We start from the raw sequence: 22,064 nt of genomic DNA on the forward strand, positions 1-22,064 counted from the left end.
CAGTCCTGGTTCTCCCAGGTTTGAGATGAGGCATTATTCTCTCTGCATCCCAGACTTCCCCTCTCTAAGCCAAGGGATTAGATGTGCTTTGATATGGGAAAGCCCCTCATAAAGGCATAACTGCTCTACAAATCCAAGTTGGTTTCCTGAGTTTCCTGAGAGAGAGAGCAAACCCTAAACGGCAAAATCCAACCCTCATGTTCTGGAACTTGTGTGTTATCACTCCTCACTTAGACTCTGTTCCCTTACTAGCTTAATAGAGGTTAAAGATTACCCTTCTCAGAGTTGTTGCCTGTCTTAAAGAGACAGGGCACCAGGTGCTGGGAAGGATGGAGCCCCGCTCCCTGGGACCCACCAGAGAGGGACTCCTGTTCAGTTGGATTCAGAGAGGCTGGGATCCTTGGGAGATGAAAGGAAATCAGCTGAAGAGGTCAATCACAAACTGATCAGGTCTGGCTTTTTTTTTTTTTTTTCCGCCCAGCAAAAATAGCACATAAGAAGACTTCTGAGTACCTCGGGTGGGAGAAGATGGGTCCCCCTCTTTAGCTCTCACCTTACAGTGCCTACAGGGCTTCCCAGGTGGCTCAGTGGTAAAGAATCTGCCTGCCAATGCAGATGTGGGTTCAATCCCTGGGTCAGGAAGATCCCCCTGGAGGAGGAAATGGCAGCCTACTTCAGTATTCTTGCCTTGAAAATCCCATGGACAGAGGAGCCTGGCAGGCTACAGTTCATGGGGTCGCAAAGAGTCGGACACGCCTGAGCAACTGAGGCTGCCTGCACGACACATGGAGCCAGTCCTCCCTACTGTCTTAGTCAGGGCTGCTTCACACACTGGGAACTGCCTGGGCCCAGTAGGCTGATGAGTGGCCCTTTGAAGAATCTGGACCAGAGGCTTTGGCTGTCCCTGGGGGGCAGCACTCTCTCTGTCCCCCATCCAGGTGTTGGCAGAGCCTAAGTGGGTATGTCTTGAGGGGAACTTGCCAGAGCTCCAAGTCCAGCCCTGGCAGGCCTGCTGCCTCCTGTCCTCTGTCTTGGGGGTCCCTGGACTCCTCTCTCCCCAGAGAGGATCAGGGCAGAGGGAGGCAGTATTCCTGCTGGGCCCATAGAGGAGGCTGAGGGCTGAGTGTACCCTGGCCGGCAGCCCAGGAAGCCTGAGTATGTAATTAAAAGATTGTATCTTCTTGGATCTGTCTCCAGGAACAAGGGCTCCCAGTGTTGTCCCTGTCCTGTGACCTTCGTCTAGGCATAGACCTGCTGCCTGGCTCTGATGTGTCCCTTTAGGCTAGGTGGGCAGATCCATTTCAGCTGGTTCTGTGCACAGAGAGGACAGACTCCCCTTCTCTCCTTCAGACCACCTAATAGCTGGCCCTCAGGGGGATGGACATGCCTCCCATCCATTTGGTAAAGCCTTTGCTGTTTGTATTAATAAATCATGGCCACATCCATACTGGCAGGATATTTACACAGAGCCACCTAGCTAGTCAGAGGAGAGCCGAGCCTCAGGTGTAACTCTGATGGGTGTTGCACCCTGACTCCCCTGCCGGGAGGACCATGGGCCTTAAGGGTGAGGAGGGTGCAGGAGAAGAATCCTCTCCCCCGGCACTAGACAATGGCTTTGAGGAACCCACATGGTCATGGAACACTTTGGCCTTTGCTTGTAAAACCATGAGAGATCAAGTCATCATGATCACGGCAGCTCCAAACCATCCCACTTGCCAGCAGGAAGTGAGGCTTGTAAATGTGCCCAGTAGGGAAAAGAGGCCAGCTTCTGGGACACCAAGCAGAGGGAAGACAGGATAGAGAGTGGGGGAAGGTCAAGGGCTAGGAGCCTGGGTACCAGGGCAGTGGGGAGAGCCTTTAAGGGGATGAGCTGGGGGCGGCCATGTGGCCGTCTTTCATCTCTGTGGCTGGTCAGGAGCTAGGGTTGGCGTGTGCTTCTTGGGCCTGATGGCCTCGGCACAGAGGCCGAGTGGGGTTGTGAGTGGCGTGTGGAGAACAGTTAGGAGGTGTCAGTCAGAGTGATGTCCACACACTTCATGGAAGAATTCCAAGCAGCTGGGACCAAAGCGCAGCCTGCCGTCGTCAGGGCCTGGGCTGGGCCAATCACCTTCGCCTCAGTGGGAGTGCTAGTTTGGTGGGACAGTTGAGCAGGCGCAGAGAGCAGTGAGCGCAGCTGCGGAGGCCCCTGGTCCTGTGGATGAGTCAGTTGCCTGGGTCCCGTGCCAGCACCAGTGGCTTCCTGGGATTGGGACGAGGATTCAAGGAAGGGTGGGTGTGTGAGGGGGCTGGGAGGTGGGGAAGTGCGGCAGGAGCCGGTTCAGGGAGGCTGTGGCTTGAGATGCTCCAGGCCAGCCTGGGCTCTGCCTCTACTTACAATAAGAAGGCACAGCTTCAGAAGCCCGTCTGTGCACAGAGGCTGGGCAACCCAGGTTAACCCCTCCAGTGCCAACTTTGTTACGCCCTGCCCCCCTGCCCCTGGCCCAAACCTCCAGGGGTGCCTCAAAGCAGGACTGGGAGGTCAAGCCTTCATTTCCTTTCTCTCTCAGGTCAACAGAACATTGGCTTCTGGTTCTCCCAGCCTGAGAATCCTGGAGCTACTCTTCATCTTGACTCCGTGGCCGGGAGCCAGCACCTTCCTCTACACCTGCCCTCTCCGATAGACTCCGTCTCTGCCAAGTGGCTCTGCAAAGAGGTTAAATAAGCAACCACGATCAGCTGGCTTTCCCAGAAAGGTAGCTGAAGGCCTGGGCTCCATCCGAGGAATGGATTCTAATGGTAGAATCCTGCAATTGTTGCAGGTTGGGGCTGTCAGGTTGGGGTTGGGGTTGTCTTTATTAAACGTGGGCCTCCAAAGGTCAGGGTCCCTGATTCAGGCTCTGTTGCTCCCTTGGCCCCATCTGAAAGTGGGAGGGAGGCCTGATAGACCTTTCCTGGGGAGTCCCCTTTGCCTTTCTGGAGGTGGGGGCCATGGATAGGGGTGAGAGAGAAGGTGGCTTTAGGGAGATTCCATGGTCAGTGGAAAAAAAACACCGAGGTAGGAAAGATGACTGCATGAGATGTCTGTTTCCTGAGTAAAGCAAGGAGGAGTGGGTGGAGCTGAGGAGTTGCTGAGTAATGTCCTCCCGGGGGAGGGCCAGAAATGAGGAGGACGTGTGACCCTTGGGTGGCTCAAGGGCCAGTGAACTCACTCTTTCTCCTGGCCTCTGCTTCTCCATTCTCTCAAACGACTGGGTGCCCTCCTGATGCAAGCCCCTCTTACAGACACATGATCAGACTCCCTGGACAGCCAACCTTCCTTCCTCCCCTCCTTCTCTCCCTACTTTCTTCCTTCCACCAGCAGCCACTGGGAAGAACAAAGAGCAGGGCTTCTGTGCTGGTGGGGGGAGTGGAGGGCACAGATACACAGATGGGTGACTCTCTCACGGTGGGCTAACATCAGAGCCTGCAGAGGTCCAGGGACAGAGAGATGGGGGGTCCTGCAGAGAGGGGGTGGTTCTGCTCAGTCATGGTGGGAGGGCTTCACAGAGGAGGTGACATTTCCTGAAAAAAGGGTGGTACCTGGTTTCAAGGAGCAAATGGGAAAGAACCTTCTGGGCAAAGGGCAGGGGCCCACTTAGGTGAGGGTAACTAAAGGAGGCACAAGGAGGGAATGTTTGCAGGGTGATGAATGCCAGGATGTGAATAACAGGAGTGATTGCTTTAGGTGAGGAGGGAGGCACCACCTATCACAACCTGTCATCTGGACTTGATGTCAGGTGAAGAGTGAGCAAGAATCTTGGTTTAATGTAGAGTGTGAGGACCAGAATATGACAGGCCTGAGTTATGATCCAAGTTTTATTGCTTAGCTGCTAAGTTTGGGCTGGGCACTTAATATGCCTGAGCCTCAGTTTCCTCATCTGTACAATGGGATCACTGTGACTGTGGGGTTTCTGTAAAAATCAGCTGTGACTGTGCTTTGCAAGCTGTCAATAGCTCTGCAAACTTGAGGCCTTCTTGGGGTAGCACCTCAGCAGCAGCCCATTTCTGCATTGACCTTTTTGGGTGCCATTTCCTCGGGAGTGGTCATAGATGGCTGCTCTCACCCAGGCTGGCTAGTGTTCAGGTAGAGGATGATGTTTTTGACTTTTACCATACTGTCCATGGGGTCAGTTTGTTTGGGATCAGCTGTTGCCTGCCCAGAATCTCAGGGGCCTGCTGTGAAGAGCTTGAGGGCCAGGAGACCAGAAGTCTGAATGTAGACTTGGAGGACATTCTAGGTCTACTTCTGGTCTTTGGGTCATGAGGGCTGGGACAGTGAGGCATGAGAAGGCAGGGCCAGTGTAGGGTAGGGCAGGGCAGGACAGCAGAACAGGGACCCTGTGGCAATGGGGCAGCAAGTGAGTGAAGCTAGGAATGGGTTAGAGACATAGGGGAACTGTGGGGCTATGGAGGAAAGGGTAAAGTGAGAGACAGATGGGAGGGGCGGACAGAGCTCTGCCCCTCCCTTGCCCCTCCCCCACCCGCTCCCACCCTAGTCTCAGCATCCTCAGCTCTGGGGCTGCCTCTGATGGGGAGGAAGGAAAGGGCCTGTTCATGCTTCTTGTGCCGCCTGCCCCATGCTGTACTGTGGTAGCGATTCAGTTCCCCATAAATCCGATGGGTCCCTCTCCATCAGCCTGGGTAGTAGCCCCAGTGATCTGTGACTCAGTAGTTCTTTGCCAGCTGGTGGGGCTCCAGCTGGCTACAGGGCTCAGGTCCCCCTAGGGCTGAAACATTGCCTAGAGCCAGGTGGTCCTCAGCACCAGGACTGGCTCCAGCTCCCCCTCTAAGCCCCTCGTCTGCGCCGGTGGCCCTTGAGGTCCCTCAGTCAGCCATGCAGTAGTGCCGGGACAGGGCCGCGCCCGGTGACTCAGTCTGGCCCTGTTTGCACTGAGTAGGTGCCATAAATATTTGTTGAATGGAATTCTTGCCTCTGGTTGGGATTTTCCACTGCAGCCACATAGCTGTTCCCAGCTCTGTTGTGGGCCTAACCCACTTCTGTGTCTGCCTGCACACACGCTGTTCCTTTGCTTTCCTGCCATGCTCTGTCCCTCCTCAGACACCCCTTCAGATTGCTCCCCCAAACCTCCATCTCCCAGAGGTCCTCTCCTTCCCCTCCAGCCCCAGCCTCCCCTTGGCCTCGTGTCTGTCCAGGAGCTCTGACAGCAGGGCCTGCAGGTACTTAGAGGTCTCTGCTTTCTGCTCCTACATCATTGCCCCTCTTCCATGCGTGCCCCGGTGGTGCAGCCAGGCTGGGGCAGAGTCTATCATGGAGTTTTGCAAGGAAGTGCCCATATGTGATAGAAACGCAGAGGGCCAGTGTCAGGCTGAGATATAGGACAAAGTCTTTGGTCTGGGGAGACAGAGATTTGGTCTGGGGAGAAAAAGTTTCCCTCATAGGCCAGGTGACCACACACCTTGGTTGCCCAGGGCAGGTGTGGCTCAGGGCTGTCTCCCTGGACTAACTATTTAACAGCACTATAGGTCCTTCAGCCACCCTAAGCAGAGGGGCTGCCATGGGGCTCAGCGCATGGGAACTGAGCCCCCGTCATGTTTCCAGGGTCCAGCAGGTTCACTCCTCTTCCCTCTGAAAGACCAGGCTGCGCCTTCAGCCTCGCCACCCAGGAAGCATCACTCTTCTGACTGAACTAGGGTTTCCAGATGGAGGTGGGCTCGTGCGGCACACAGTGACAGGACAGGCCATGGTGTAACTGCAGTGTGAATTGAAAGGGAGTGTGTGACAAGTGTATGAGCGTCAAAGAAGGTCAGGTAAGAAAGGAGGAGAACTTTGCAAGACCTGAAGTTCCTGTATTCATAGTGACATGTACTTAGTGATATTACTAAGCAGCACTGTGACAGGGAGGATATTATTACTTCCATTTCATAGACACAGAACTGAAGCACAGACAGGTTAAGTGATTTATCAGAGGTCACACAGCTAGTAAGCCAGGCTTCAAACACCAGAGCCATGTTTTTATCTACTATAATGCCTCATATCTGGTGCTCAGTAACATCTACCAGAGGGTTTTGTGAAGGCAAAATAAGGCCAAACGTATGTTTGCTTTGTAAACTTGAGTTTTACAAGCATTAATGAACTAGAGAGTATTTTTGAAGTAGCTAACTATAGAGTAGAAAGAAAAAGTGTTTGCAACTGCTACTGCTGCTGCTAAGTCGCTTTAGTCGTGTCCGACTCTTCTCGACCCCGTGGACTGCAGCCCACCAGGCTTCCCCGTCCCTGGGATTTTCCAGGCAAGAACACTGGAGTGGGTTACCATTTCCTTCTCCCTACTCTTGCCTGGAAAATCCCATGGATGGAGGAGCCTGGTGGGCTGCAGTCCACGGGGTTGCGAAGATTCGGAGACGACTGAGCGAATTCACTTTCACTTTTCACTTTTTACTTTCATGCATTTGGAGAAGGAAATGGCAACCCACTCCAGTGTTCTTGCCTGGAGAATCCCAGGGACGGGGAAGCCTGGTGGGCTGCCATCTATGGGGTCGCACAGAGTCGGACACGACTAAAGCGACTTAGCAGCAGCAGTAGCAGTTGCAAACACTTTTTCTTTCTACTCTATAGTTAGCTACTTCAAAAATACTCTCTAGTTCATTAATGCTTGTAAAACTCAAGTTTACAAAGCAAACATACATTTGGCCTTATTTTGCCTTCACAAAATCCTCTGGTAGATGTCACTGAGCACCAGATACGAGGCATTATACTTCTCCCAAATGCATTGACTCAAAACTAACCATATGATTTTCCCCCCTTCTTTCTCTCCTTTCCAGATGAATATTATAATAGAATTGCTTTGATGGTCAATTTTAGTCACTTATTTTTGTGATTCGTATCACAATTAAATCCAATTGACTTTTCCTCTAAAGGCTGTCTTACCTGGGGGTTTCCCCAATGGCACAGACATAAGGAATCTGCCTGTGATGCAGGAGCCGTAAGGAGATGTGGGTTCGCTCCCTGGGCCAAGAAGATCCCCTGGAGAAGGGAAAGGCTCCAGTATTCTTGTCTGGAGAATCCCAAGGACAGAGGAGCCTAGCAGGCTACAGTCCATAGGGTTGCAAAGAGTCAGTATGACTGGGGAGACTGAGCGTACACGCATGCATGTCTCTTAGCTGGAGCACCCCTTACCATTTTCTAGGTGTTATCCATAGCCAAGTCATGTTCACATTGTAGCTAACTTAGAACAGCAGCTTCCTGGCCAGCATTCTGCTTCTGGCCGCTCTTGTCTCACATCCATATCCATCCTTCCCATAGCTGCCTGAATATTCAACATGGTTTTCACCATTCCCCCCAAGGGCCTACATTATAGCTAAAGAGATAAGGCAGGCATAGAATAAGGCAGGAAATAGAAAGTAGGATAATGAAAAGAGAATTGGCCAGTTTTTCATTATTCACTGAGGATATAATTGCAAACCTAGAAAACGTGACAGCATTCACTGAAAGGTAAATATTTTATGTGGCTCAAAAATAACAGTTGAGTACTTCCCTTGTGGTCCAGTGGTCAAGAATCCATCTGCCAATGCAGGGGACATGGTTTGATCCCTGGTCCCGGAAGTTTCCACTTGCGGCAGAGCAGCTCAGCCTGGTGGGTCACAATTACTGAGCCCACCCTCTAGCGCCCACAGTGACAACTACTGAGCCAGTGCATGCCTTAGAGCCTGTGCGCCCCAACAAGAGAAGCCACCGCAATGAGAGGCCCACACACCACAACCAGAGAAAGTCCACGAGCAGCAACAAAGACCCAGAGCAGCCAAAAATAAATAAAATAACAGTTGACACTTACGTAGAGCATACCCCATACCAGGCCCCCTTCTAAGTGCCCTACTTGTGCTGCCTTGGAAGGGAACTGGTGTCCTCATTTTGTTGACAAGGAATCTAAGTCCAGGGACGTTCAGTGGTTTGCCCCAAACCCAGGTGGTTTGGTCCCTGGGTCTGCTTTCTTGGCTACTCTGCCATTAACAGCTTTCCTATGTACCAGCGATTACTTCATTCAAGATATATTAGGAGGGTAAGATACATAGTAGCCATCAGAGGAACTGGCATTTCCAACTTTGGCACCTCACTTTGTCATCTGAGTCCCATAGCAGCTGAGCTTGTGCCCAGAGTCTCATACAGCCTCTCACAATATAGTCACCAGCTTCTGGCCCTTATTCCACTAACACCAGGGCCCCACTCTCAGCCCAGGGAGCAAAAGAGGAGGAAAACTTCCATAGCCATTCATCAGTCCTGTCCCTTTATTAGTGAGAATACAATTGTCCACAGCAGCTTGGTTTGCAAAGTTGCAACTCTGCCTTCAGTAGACAAGTCAGAGTCTTCTCGAAATCATAGCTCCATTTCAGGAGAGGGCCCTTGGAACATAATGTGACCATCTGGGGAGTTCTTGAACAAAACAATGGAGTGCTCTAAATTAATATTACAGCCTTCCCTTTTTTAAAAAACGTATTTACTTTTAATTGAATGATAATTGCTTTACAGTACTGTGTTGGTTTCTACCAAACATCAGCATGAATCAGCCATAGGCTTACCATGTCCCCCACCACGTGAACATCCCTCCCACTTTCTTCCACTTCTTATTAGACAGCAACGCCTTGAAGCTATTCTGGCAGGGCCCCTGAGAGCAGCAGTGACCTCTCAGTATCTCAAGACCCAGGGGAGACATTGGTCACACCATCTTGGTTTGCTACTAAAGCGCATGTATTATGGTTTCCCTCACCCACTTGGGAATTGCTCCAGGGCTGAGACAATATCTCCTCCCCACTTGAATCATTTCTAAATTGTTGTTCAGTTGCTCAGTCATGTACGACTCTTTGCGATCCCATGGACTGCAGCATGCCAGGCTTCCCTGTCCATCACCATCTTTCAGAGCTTGCTCAAACTCACATCCATTGAGTTGGTGATGCCCTCCCACCATCTTGTTCTCTGTCGTCCCCTTCTGCTCCTGCCTTCAATCTTTCCCAACATGAGGGTCTTTTCCACTGAATTAGCTCCTTGCATCTGGTGGCCAAAGTATTGGAGCTTCAGCTTCAGCATCAGTCCTTCCAATGAATATTCAGGGTTGATTTCCTTTAGGATTTACTGGTTTGATCTTGCAGTCCAAGGGACTCTCAAGAGTCTTTTCCAGCACCACAATTCAAAAACATCAGTTCTTCGACACTCAGTCTTCTTTATGGTCCAATTCTCACATCGATACATAACTACCGGAAAAACCATAGCTTTGACTAGATGGACCTTTGTCGGCAAAGTATGTCTTTGCTTTTGAATATGCTGTTTAGGTTGGTCATAGCTTTTCTTCCAAGGAGCAAGTGTCTTTTAATTTCATGGCTGCAGTCACCATCTGGAGTGATTTTGGAGCCCAAGAAAATAAAGTCTGTCACTGTTTCCATGGTTTCCCCATCTATTTGCCATGAAGAGATGGGACTGGATGCCATGATCTTCATTTTTTGAATGCTGAATTTTAAGCCAACTTTTCCACTTTCGCTTTCCTCAAGAGGCTCTCTAATTCCTCTTCATTTTCTGCCATGAGGGTGGTGTCATCGGCATATCTGAGGTCATTGATATTTCTCCCAGCAATCTTGATTCCAGCTTGTGCTTCATCCAATCTGGCATTTTGCATGATTTACTCTGTATAAGTTACATAAGCAGGGTGACAATATAGAGCCTTGAGGTATTCCTTTCCCAATTTGGAACTAGTCCATTATTCCGTGTCCAGTTCTAACTGTTGCTTCTTGACTTACATGCAGGTTTCTCCGGAGAGAGGTAAGGTGGTCTGGTATTCCCATCTCTTTAAGAATTTTCCACTGTTTGTTGTGATGCACACAGTCAAAGGCTTTAGCCTAGTCAATGAAGCGGAAGTAGTTGTTTTTCTGGAATTCTCTTGCTTTGTCTATGATCCAACAGATGTTGAATGCTACTGAGAAGTACAGGATGCTAAAAGGCTGATTGACTAAGCTATGGTCCATGATGCTCCCTCTGGAAAAAGTGGGAGGAAACAATATTTATCAAGCACCTTTTATATGTGCCCAGCATGTTAGGTGCTGTCACATGTCACCTGATTTAATCTCCATAGTAACCTTCTGGACTAAGCGTCATCAGGATCATTATAGATGTAAGGAAACTGAGGTTCAAAGGGGTTGAAGAACTTTGAGTAAATAGTGTGACTGGGGATTGAATGCCAGCCTGTTGGCTACTAAGCCCAATCTTTCCATTGTGTTATGAAAGCTTCATCATAATACCCATTCTTTGTGGTCTTGCTGAAGAGATGTAAAGTTAGAGGGGGTGTGAGTTAAGTATCTCCTCAAAAATCTCAGAAAGGCAGTCACGGTGGGACACTCTCCCATAGGGTGAGAAAATTTCAAGGCAGTGGGACTCTGGGAGGGGGAGGAGTGGGACTTCTAAGGACTGGTGACTTCCTTTGGGATGTCACCAGCGGCACTAGCAGGAGGCTGCCGGAAGCCTCATCAGATACAGCTTGTGCAGAATGCTGCCTGGGTGGTGGGAGTCCAGCAGGCCTGCCCTCTGTCTGCAAGCTCTCACCTCCTCTGCTCTGAGCCTGTCCATAGGATGGGATGGCCCCACTGGGAGACTCAGACCAGCGGCTTTCCCAGCCCAGGGTCTCTGCCGCTTCTAAGACTGAACCCACAGCTTCTCTCCCTGGGGCCTAATTAAATGCCAGGATGCTGATAGAGTAAACAGGAAGGAGGGAGTTTGGATTTAGTCTCTGAGGCCAGGCCTGAGGGTCAGCCTGTCCTCCAGGAGGAAGGGGAGATGGTAGGGACTCTCTGTTGCTGCCAGCTCCCCTCCACCCCCAGCTGGCGCTCTGCTTCTTGTGCAGTTCCCTGCGGCTTTTTCAAGGGCGGGGGTATGGCTGGAGTGGGACTGGGTGAGAAAAGAGGGGCTCGCAGTGGTCCTGGAGGCAGGAGCCCCCGAAAGGCAGGGCCGAAGCGCCAGGGCAGATTATCCTGAGTTCTTACCACGGGCCTGGACAGCCATGGCACTTCGCGTGCAGCAGTTCTCAGAACACTCACAGTCTTCTAAGAGCCAGCTCCACGTACTGTCCCTGTCGTACTGATGAAGGCCGAGGCTTCACAGAGGCTGGAGCCAGATCTGTGTGCCTCCCAAGCCAGTGAGCTTGCCCACTATGGGAGTGGGGTGGGGCTGTGAGGAGAGAGAACAAGAGAGCCCAGGAAACCGAAGCCTGGCAGGCTGGCCGAGAGTCGAGACCATCATAGTCCTGGGTTCCACGTTCTGATGGCCCCTCATCTTGCCCCGGTTGTCTGCACCCTTCTCTGTTGAGCAGATCTGTCTCTTTTAGGTACCGCCTGCTGTGCTCTTTGCCCCAGGAAAACCTGCTCTCTGCAAGGGCCTGATGGTTCACTGATGACTCAGAAGGGAGCTGAGGTGCTCTGGGAAAAGCACCATTCATGTCTTTCCTGGGCCATTTACGAAACAGAGAGAGATAACTTGGGAGAAGGAACCTGGAAAGTGGCCTGGCATAAAGTAGGTGCTCATTAAAATTTTCATCTGTAAAAGCAGAGATAATAAGTTTGGATGAATATTCTGTATGTGAAATCTCTTAGGGAACTGTAAAATTATTTAATTGTAATGGTATTAGTATGATCTCAGAAATGTGTGTGTTTTATGAGTGCAAAGCCTTGAGTCAAGGGATGAGGCCTTGACTGGTTAGGGAGTTTTCCTGGGTACAGAAAGTCCCCACTGCTTTTCTTGGAACACACCTAAAATCCCACAACTTGTGTCTGGCTGCGTTCTGTGAGACCAGAAGCTAGGCTGAGCTGGTAAAAGGCTCTCTCAAGGAACCCCAAAACTGGATCCCTCAGAGCTTCAGAGGAGCAGAAAGTCCTGTTGTCAGCGAGTATATCTTAGGTTTGGGTTCCCTTGGTGGCTCAGTAGTAAAGAAAATGCCTGCTAATGCAGGAGACGTGGGTTTGATCCATGGGTTTGATCTGTGGGTCAGGAAAATCCCCTGGAGAAGGAAATGGCAACCTACTCCAGTATTCTTGCCTGGGAAACCCCATGAACAAAGGAGCCTGGAGGTGTATATTCCATGGGGCCACAAAAGAGTGGGACATGACTTAGTGCCTAGACAACAGCAACACAACAACAAACTTAGGCTTAGGTCCGTAGAGCTGAGCTCACTGATCACCCGGGGAGATCCAGGCACTACCGCCACAGCTCTGCACGCTGGCTCCTGTAGACTAGAGGATGGACAGACAGGAGTGCGGTGGGAGGGGCTGTAAGTTTCATTCCGCTCACGGAAGACACCGCTCTTTGGACTCTCCTCAATTTCTGCCAGGCACTTCACTCACAGCTAACCTTCCTGCTGGCACTAAGAACTAGCTATTTTCTTGTAGAAAGCACTCAGGCATTAAGGGTGGACATCGCTCACCCAAGTCGCACAGCTCTGGAGAGGCAAATTGGAGCTGTAAATCCGGATTTGTCAATCCAACACCCAGTTCTGTCTGCTAAGTGCTATGTCTTCTAAGTGGCATTATCTTTAATTTTTTTCAATTTTACACAACATAAAATTTACCCTCTTAATCTTTAAGTATATAGTTCAGTAGTATTAAACATTTTCACATTGCTGTGCAACAGATCTTCAGAACTCTTTCGTTTTACAAAACTGAGACTCTGCCCACGGAAGAACAACTCCTAATTTTCCCCTCCCCTCAGCCCTAGCCATCATCATTCTACTCTCTGCATCTACAAGTCTGACTACTTTAGAGATATCATTTAAGTGGAGCCATACGGTATTTGTTGTTTTGTGACTGGTTTATTTCACTTAGCAGCATGTCTTGAAATTTCATCCATGTTGCAGTATGTGCCAGGATTTCCTTGTTTTTTTTAAAGGCTGGATTACATTCCATTGTATGTGTATATCATGCTTTTTGGGCTTCCCTGGTGGCTCAGCGGCAAAGAATCCACTTAAACAATGAAGGAGATGCAATATAGGAGACGTGGGAGATACTGGCTCCATCCCTGGGTGGGGAAGGTACCCTGGAGGGGGAGATGGCAACCTATTGCAGTGTTCTTGCTGGGCAAATCCCATGGACCGAGGAGTCTGGGGGGCTGCAGTCTATAGGGTCGCAAAGAGACACAACTGAGCACGCTCACCCACCGCATTTTTTAATTCTTCTGTCAGCAGACACTTGAGTGACTTCTACCACTTGGCTATTATGAATATTACTGCAATGAACAAGAGTGAACAGCAGCATCTATTGAAGCAAAGAGAGTTGCGTGGGCACTCACGTACGGGGAGGCATGAGCACACTCACATTTGAGGGGTGTGTACATGTCTCCACCGAGGGCGACCCAGGCATACCTTGCCTTTGGTTGTACCTCAGAGCCAACCAACTCCTTTAAGCAATCACATTTTCATGGAATAAAGTCAGGTTTTTTAAAACCCTCATCAAATTAATAGAGCATTAAAATACAACGGAGAGTCTTTTAAAAATTTTTTAAAAAATATTTTACTGAGTTCAAAACAGTGAATCTATTTTAGTAATTAAACTGGTTTGGGACTTAAACCCTTTTTTATTAATTTCATATGTTGACGCTGCCAGTCAGGTTTTCTCAGGGCTCTGGCAGTGGCACTTAGCCATGAGGCATATTTGGAAGGACAATGTCCCTCTTCTAGGATGGCCTGTGTCACTCTAGATAAAGAGGGATGTCAGGAAGGGATTCAAACAATAAGAAGTACAAGTACATTTTATTATCTCAGTCCCGAACACGTAAACACATGTGCCTAACCGAAACAAAAGTTTTCTGACTCCATGTAATGCACTCACATTTTCCAGTCCAGTCCTACTTGAAGTGTGGTCTGTGAGCTGCTTATCAGCAGCCAGGAAGGAGATAAGTGCAGAAATTCAGTGTACAGCACATGAAAAGATGCCTGCCATCATTAGCTATCAGGGAAATGCGAACACAAGCTACAGTGAGATTCCATTTTACACTCGCCAGGATGGCTCGAGTAATAAGTGCTGATGAGAATGTGGAGAAAGTGGGACCCCCGTACACTGCTATTTAGAAGGTAAAACGGTGCAGCTGCTATGAAAAACAGTATAGCAATTCCTTAAAAACATAAGCATAGTGTTATATGACCCAGAAATTCTACCCCGGGTGTGTATACACCAAGAGAAATCAAACATGCCTTCACGCAAAAATCTTCATAGCAGCATTATTTGAAACAGCCCAGAGATGGAAACAACCCAACTCTCTGTCAGCCGATGAATGGATGTACGCCGTGGGTGCTGTCCCTTCAGTCATGTCCGACTCTTTGCGACCCCATGGACTGTAGCCCACCAGGCTCCTCTGTCCATGGGGATTCTCCAGGCAAGAAGACTGAAGTGAGTTGCCATGCCCTCCTCCAGGGGATCTTACCAACCCAGGGATTGAACCCACGTCTCTTATGCCTCCTGCATTGACAGGTGGGTTCTTTACCACTAGCGCCACCTGGGAAGCTTGATGAATGGATAAATAACATGATATACTAAAAGGATGGAATACTATTTGCAATAAAAAGAAATGAAGTACTGATCCATGCTACAACACGCATGTATCTTGAAAACGTTATGCTAAAGAGAGAGACCAGTCACAAAAGAGCACATTATTATATGCTTTCATTTGTATGTAATGACCAGAGTAAGCAAACCTTTTAAGATAGAAAGTAGATTGGTGACTATCTAAGGCTGGGAAGAGTGGGTCTACTGGAAAAAGTGGATTAACTTCTAAGAGGTAGAAGGCTTCCTCCAAGAGTGGTAAAGTGTTCTAAAATTGGTTGTAGTGATGGTTGTACAACTCTGTGAATATACAGAAAACACTGACTTGTATACTATAAATGGGTGCATTGTATGGTATTGGTATTATATCTCAATAAAGTAGGAATTTTTAGAAACTTTTATAGTAATTTGATATCACTGTGACATCCAGGAGCATGATCCTTTTTCTAGTAATTAATTTTTATTGCCTTGTATTTTATGAAGTATCAGTCCATGACAGATTGGAATTTTTAAAAAAGCAGGCCATCCATGCAAAAGTCACTGGTTTAGTCTATTTCTTTCTTTTTTTTTAATTCATTATCCACCAAGTGATAGTTTGAAAAATACTAAAAAGTATTGTCTTGAGCCCAGAAGCACCCAGGCAGGCAAAGTCTGCTCTGTTCAGGTTTCTCAACAAACCATCAGAGAAAAGAGGCATCTTCAGGATAAACTAAATGCGTAATATGTGATCTGACTTCTGCCCGCCCTCCAGCCCATCACTCACTGTGTTTCCAGAGGCCCTGTCTCCAGTCATTCCCTGCAACATGCTTCCCCAAACCCACCAAACGAGCTCAGATTCCAAGGTCTCTGCAGGTGAAGGTTCCCCTGCCAGGAATGATAACACTCAGCACCACCCTCGAAAATACCACGTCGTTCCCCAAACTGCATCCCCGATATCACCCTCCCTGTACTGGACCTGCGCCCTCTTTGCTACTCTTTCCCCGGGTCCACAGAAGCATCCATTACACAGCACGCCCATCACACGCCTGCTGGTCTGTTTGTCTCAGTAGCTGGTAAACTTTCTGAGGCCAATTGTGACCTTTGGTGCATCTTTGCATCCTGGCCCTCACTAAAGGGCAGATGCGTAATCAGTGTCCAAAGCCTAAGTGTAGGACCGTTCACCCCAGTTTTTATGAAAACCAGGATACTTCCTGGCCCCGACACCAGCCAGAAGAGCTAGGCCGAGCCCCCTTCGGCAAGCCTGCCCACATCCTTTGCCTGGACTCTGTCTTCGCTTGTATTTCTGAGCTGCGTTTCCCAGCGCCATGGGTTTCCATGGTGACTCTGGTTTCCTGGCTGTTTATATGTCTTTCCTTACTTCCATCTTCCACTTTGGTACCAACTGCATCAGACTTCTCTTTCTGTTTCATACTGATCATATCTGGGGCCACAGTTTGTATCATTCCCAGAATTCTTTAATATGGGAAATTTTATGTTGCACTGTGACTCAGGACAAAATGTTAGCTTCTAAATTTATTACTCAAAGAGAATCCTCCCTTTTCCCCCTCCATTTGCCATGATTTTTTCCATGCTGGCTACTATTTATGATACATGATACTTTATTAACCTTGTTTCTCTCTCTCTCTGTCTTTCAGACATGTGAATCATTGAGCACTACTAAAGTGTAAAAGGTCAAATTACTTCTGTTTTAGGCGACTGATATAAACAAATTAAGGGAGATAAGCCGGCTGAAACATATTGTTGAGATGGTTTATATGGGCAGAGAAAAGCAGGTAGAACTAAGCTACCTTTGGTCAAGATTCAGCACAAACTAGAAGTAACCTACAATTTATTACTATCAGCCACTTTCAAGCTGAATTTGAACTGAATTTGTGTCTCTACCCCAGTAACAAGGCAGCAGAGTACAGCACTCAGGAGCAAGGGCTCTGAGACTGGAATGTATGGGCTTGTACCCTGGCTCTGTTATTTACCAGCTGTGCTACCTTAGCCAAGTTACGTAACTTCTCTGTTCCCCTAGTTCATGTCTGTAAAACAGGGATAGTGATCACGTACATTCTATTAGGCTACCGTGAGAATCAGATGAAATAACACCAAAAAGGCACATCACACAGTGCCTGCTTATAGTAAGTGCTCAATTAATGTTAGCTGTTATTAACTGTTTTTGAGAACTACTCTCTGCTGTATTCACTTATGCTAAAGATTGAGCAATATGGGTGGGAAGCAAGTATTGATTTCATAGGCAAAGCCTGTGCCTGGCTCTGCCTTGTGGTAGACACTTGATACCTAATTTAATTTTTACAATTACCCCATTAAGGAACATTGTGTTATCCTATTTCACATCACAGTTAGGCTTAGACTTGTTGCGGTTAAAGAAAAAGAGCAAGGAATGCTACTATCTAAAATAGGGCAAAACAATCGATGATTTAATGTCCTGTCAACAGTGTCTCACCCAAAGTCAAAGTGAAAATTAGTAGGAGGTGATGCTTGACTAGTCATCTAAGGATGTGAAAATTCTGACTGGAGCTGGTTCCTTAAACACACTCTTGTTCTAGTAACAGAGCGCCTTCCCACATAGTCTCTCCATTTAGTCTTTAAGCCTTGAAACAACTTTGTTGAGAAGAAAATTATAATGTCCCCAATTTATGGGTGGGGACGTGAGCCAACTCGGATGGCCAGTGAGTGACGGAGGAGTGCCTGTAGTTCAGGTCCTTTTATGACCACAAGCAGTGGCTGTTGATCACGGACAGTCCCACCCAGGTCACGGCTGCAGTGGCACCCGGTTCAGATCCCTGCACAGGCCATGGTGGTTTTTCAAGGGAGTACATGCCTGTGCTCTCAGTGTCAGGCCCAGCCACGAAAGCATCCCACTTGGGTTTCTGCACACAGGCTCGCTCTGCTAGAGCAATTGGATTGGGAGGTGATAGTTAAGTCACCTCTTTACAGGCCCTTTCCCTTCTCTTGGGGGTATTGGTGGTCTTCCCCACTAGCAGTCCTCTGGTGGGACCAGGTCAGCTCACCAGAGAGGTTCTCATAATCTTGAGTCTGAAAAGGAGAGGGATTAGGGTATTGATTTCTTTCATCCGCCTTGGCACACAATACTTAATACACCTGATTTCACTGAATCTGATTCCAATCCCAAGAATTTCTTGTGACTCACATAAAATCTGAACCTGTCTGTGGAAATTCCAATAACTTTTCTTTGCTCCTTACAGGTGATTTTGAATCATCTTAGAAACTGCTCAATTGGGTGAGTTTTAAATGGAGACCTGAACTTCCTTAGTTGAAGTCTGCATTTCACCCAATGACAGCTTCATTGCTTTGTCACCTCCATCCTCCCAGCTTCTGCTAAGCCATCAACACCATGGGGACAGGAAAAATGGTATTTTTCATTATTACACCCCCAGTGTCTAACACAGAACCTGGCATGTAGTGGAAGTTAGACAAATGCTGACTTGATGGAGGAAGGTATAAGTGGATTAGTGAAGAGTCAGACGAATGAATGGCAAGACAGACCCAAGACCTGTGGGTGGATAAGCGGGTGCAGCCACAGTATGACAGAGTTGCACTGCGATGGGGCTGTTCGCACATTCTCACGGTGAACTGAATGTTTGCTGAGCTAATCTGGAAGAAAACTTCAATAACTGATCAGTTTAAAAAAAAAAAAAAACAGAAATGTAAGCCCTTTACTTAAGCATTCACTCATTGCTTTTCCTTCCATTTAGTTATATTTGTTTTTCAGTGATGATATGCATTCCAAATAGATATGATTGACATTCTTTAGAAGGATCCTGGTCAAACCTCCAGCCATAGGAACTGCCCAGTCTGGAGTCCATGCCAGGGATTTGGCATCTTTTTAGCCCCCAGTGCACCTCAATACCTTCCAAGAGGTGGCTCTGTACTTTCATTCCCGACTTGGAACTCCAGGAACAAAGAACACGATTTCTATCCCTGCAGGAACGCTCCCTTTCTTAAGAGATCAGAGAGCTTGTGAGAGTAGATAGACCATACAGACTGGATGGACAGCCTGCTTGTAGGGCCTGGTACAGAAAAGGGTTATGAGTGGGACCGTTGAGCTAACTTCAGTAGGACCTGCAAACAAGTTAACAGGATCAATGTTAATTTTCTGGTATTGATCATTGTACTCCACCTGCATCAGATGTTAACATTTGGGAGAGCTGGGTAAAGCACATACAGGAATTCTTTTGGCAATTTTTAAAATAATAATATTTGTGGAATGTTTAAAAAATATGTATTTATTTATTTGATGCGTCGGGTCTTAGTTGTGGCACTCAGGATCCTCGCTTTGACTTGCAGGAACTTTGATTGAGGTGGGCAGGCTCTCGCGTGGGCTTTCCAGTGCGTGGGCTAGTAGTTGTGGTGCATGGTCTCAGCTGCCATCCCGCATTTGGAAGCTTAGTTCCCCGACCAGGGACTGAACTCGAGTCCCCTGCGTTAGAAAAAAGACTCCTAACCACTGGACCACCAGGGCAGTCCCTTGGCAGCTTTTAACAAGTCTAAAATTGTTTCTAAATGAAAAGTTCAAAGATAGTCTTTCTGATGTTGTGTGGGATTTGCACGTTTTCGAACTGGAGCTGCAGTCCCCAGACTTTCCTTCTCTGCTTATGTCGCAGTCAGTGTGAGCCACAACAGCCTTTGCAGGAGAAGGCAGGGTGAGGAGTGCTCACAGGTTCTGTGGGTACTGCTTATCTGCTGCTTTCCCTTGATGGCAAGGGGCGGTGGCCACATCCACAGCTACTGCCTGATCTGCTTCAGCTCCTCTGACCCCTTGGCGTGGAAGAACAGCATTGGGAAAGAACAGTTTGGAATCTTGAGGCTGCTTTTTTCATATTTAATATATGCTGAGCAATTGCACTCATCTCACACGCTAGTAAAGTAATGCTCAAAATTCTCCAAGCCAGGCTTCAGCAATACATGAACCGTGAACTTCCTGATGTTCAAGCTGGTTTTAGAAAAGGCAGAGGAACCAGAGATCAAATTGCCAACATCCGCTGGATCATGGAAAAAGCAAGAGAGTTCCAGAAAAACATCTATTTCTGCTTTATTGACTATGCCAAAGCCTTTGACTGTGTGGGTCACAATAAACTGTGGAAAATTCTGAAAGAGATGGGAATACCAGACCACTTGACCTGCTTCCTGAGAAATCTGTATGCAGGTCAGGAAGCAACAGTTAGAACTGGACATGGAACAACAGACTGGTTCCAAATAGCAAAAGGAGTACGTCAAGGCTGTATATTGTCACCCTGCTTATTTAACTTCTATGCAGAGTACATCATGAGAAACGCTGGACTGGAAGAAACACAAGCTGGAGTCAAGATTGTTGGGAGAAATATCAATAACCTCAGATATGCAGATGACACCACCCTTATGGCAGAAAGTGAAGAGGAACTAAAAAGCCTCTTGATGAAAGTGAAAGAGGAGAGTGAAAAAGTTGGCCTAAAGCTCAACATTCAAAAAACGAAGATCATGGCATCTGGTCCCATCACTTCATGGGAAATAGATGGGGAAACAGCGGAAACAGACTTTATTTTGGGGGTCTCCAAAATCACTGCAGATGGTGACTGCAGCCATGAAATTCAAAGACGCTTACTCCTTGGAAGAAAAGTTATGACCAACCTAGATAGTATATTCAAAAGCAGAGACATTACTTTGCGGACTAAGGTCCATCTAGTCAAGGCTATGGTTTTTCCTGTGGTCATGTATGGATGTGAGATTTGGACTGTGAAGAAGGCAGAGCGTCGAAGAATTGATGCTTTTGAACTGTGGTGTTGGAGAAGACTCTTGAGAGTCCCTTGGACTTCAAGGAGATCCAACCAGTCCATCCTAAAGGAGATCAGTTCTGGGTGTTCTTTGGAAGGAATGATGCTAAAGCTGAAACTCCAGTACTTTGGCCACCTCATGCGAAGAGTTGACTCATTGGAAAAGACTCTGATGCTGGGAGGGATTGGGGGCAGGAGGAGAAGGGGACGACAGAGGATGAGACGGCTGGATGACATCACTGACTCGATGGACATGAGTCTGAGTGAACTCTGGGTGTTGGTGATGGACAGGGAGGCCTGGCGTCCTGCGATTCGTGGGGTCGCAAAGAGTCGGACACGACTGAGCGACTGAGCTGAACTGAACTGAGCATTTTTCTGGAAACTGCCTTCCTCCCCTTGTCAATACACTCAGTTCATTACTTCTGTGTATCAAAGCTAGTTGTTAATCATCTGGTTCTCACAGGAGATACTTGGATGACCTATATTCAAATCATTTTAATCTATCTGTAAGGAATTTGACTAATGAATTGCTTGTTATTAGTACATCTGTATCAATGTGATCTAAACTTTTATTACCTTTTTGAGTAACCATGTCATTTTGCTGCCTCCTTTTAAACTTGGGTCAACTATAAATCTCTCATGTATTGTTCTCATGTTAAGTCACCTCCAGTTCATTCTTGCAATTGACTTTGAGAAACTAAAGGTTTGATTTTAGATTTTCCCCCATAAAATGTCATCTTGAGGTCTTTGGCTCATCATTTTAGCCACTCTGATTAATTTGAGCATGGTACCTCTCACATCTATTATATCTATTATATCATTCCAACTTCATATTATTTATACATTTGATAAGGACACATTCAAAATCTTATCTAAGTCATTATAAAAGCACAGAGGCATGCAATGTTCAATGATCAATCAATTCGTCCCAATGAGCATTAAGCTGGCTGACAACCCTCATACTTGTATTGTCATCTAACATACATTTCTCTAATTTATCCATAAAAATACTATAAGGTGTAATCTCTGCAATTTGTTTATCACAAGAGATAAGCCGGCTGTTAATAAGCTCTGTTTAGAATAACTTGCTTTTACCAGATTGGGATTCAAATAAGATTCACATCATTTCTTATTTTTCAGATTAATCTCTTGAATCAATTTGTTTCTAGGACTGCTATAATCAAGTACCACTAAATTGCTGGCTTACAACAACAACAACAAAATTTATTCTCTCATAGTTCAGGAGGTCAAAAGTCTGAAATCAAGAAGAATCTGTTCCATGCCTCTCTCCTAGATTCCTGGGTCTCCTGACAATGTGTGGCATTTCTCAGCTGCAGCCACAGTCTCTGCTTCCATGATCACATGGCCTTCTTCCCTTGAGGTCTTTATATGTAACCCTCTCTTCTTATAAAAATACCAGTCCTATTAATTTTAGGGCCAGTGTGACCTCATCTTAGATAATTACATCTACCATGACCCTATTCCAAATGAGACCTCATTCTGAGGTTACAAGTGGACATGAATTGGAGGGGTGGAGGGGAATACTTTCCAGCCCAGTACACCATATCAGTAAAATCTCTGGGCTCCCTGTGTATGGTTGTGTTTGACCAAGGGGGACCCAAGCTCTCTCTGCTGCCGCTGCCCATATCTATCACTACTAAAGGCAGATGGCCCCACCCAGCTGGTGTGCACTAATGCCAACAGCCCACCCAGATCTCTTCACAGGCCACGGCCAGTCTTCCCTAGCAT

At 47.5% G+C, this 22,064-nt stretch overlaps 1 long non-coding RNA gene across 2 annotated transcripts in view; it reads left to right on the forward strand.

Annotated features, from left to right (window-relative positions):
- The first annotated feature begins 2,141 nt into the window (after positions 1-2,141).
- Positions 2,142-22,064, forward strand: part of LOC138429442 (uncharacterized) — a 37,357-nt gene continuing 17,434 nt past the window's right edge. Inside the window, exons 1-4 of one of the 2 annotated variants that reach the window (XR_011252803.1) lie at positions 2,142-2,268; positions 2,547-2,732; positions 11,337-11,521; positions 17,751-18,205. This is a non-coding gene — a long non-coding RNA (uncharacterized lncRNA). Of the gene's footprint in view, positions 2,269-2,546; positions 2,733-11,336; positions 11,522-17,750; positions 18,206-22,064 lie in introns of those variants that run through there. The other variant, XR_011252799.1, reaches the window with a different exon arrangement.

The sequence above is a fragment of the Ovis canadensis genome, chromosome 1 (assembly GCF_042477335.2).
Source record: "Ovis canadensis isolate MfBH-ARS-UI-01 breed Bighorn chromosome 1, ARS-UI_OviCan_v2, whole genome shotgun sequence".
NCBI lineage: Eukaryota > Metazoa > Chordata > Mammalia > Artiodactyla > Bovidae > Ovis > Ovis canadensis.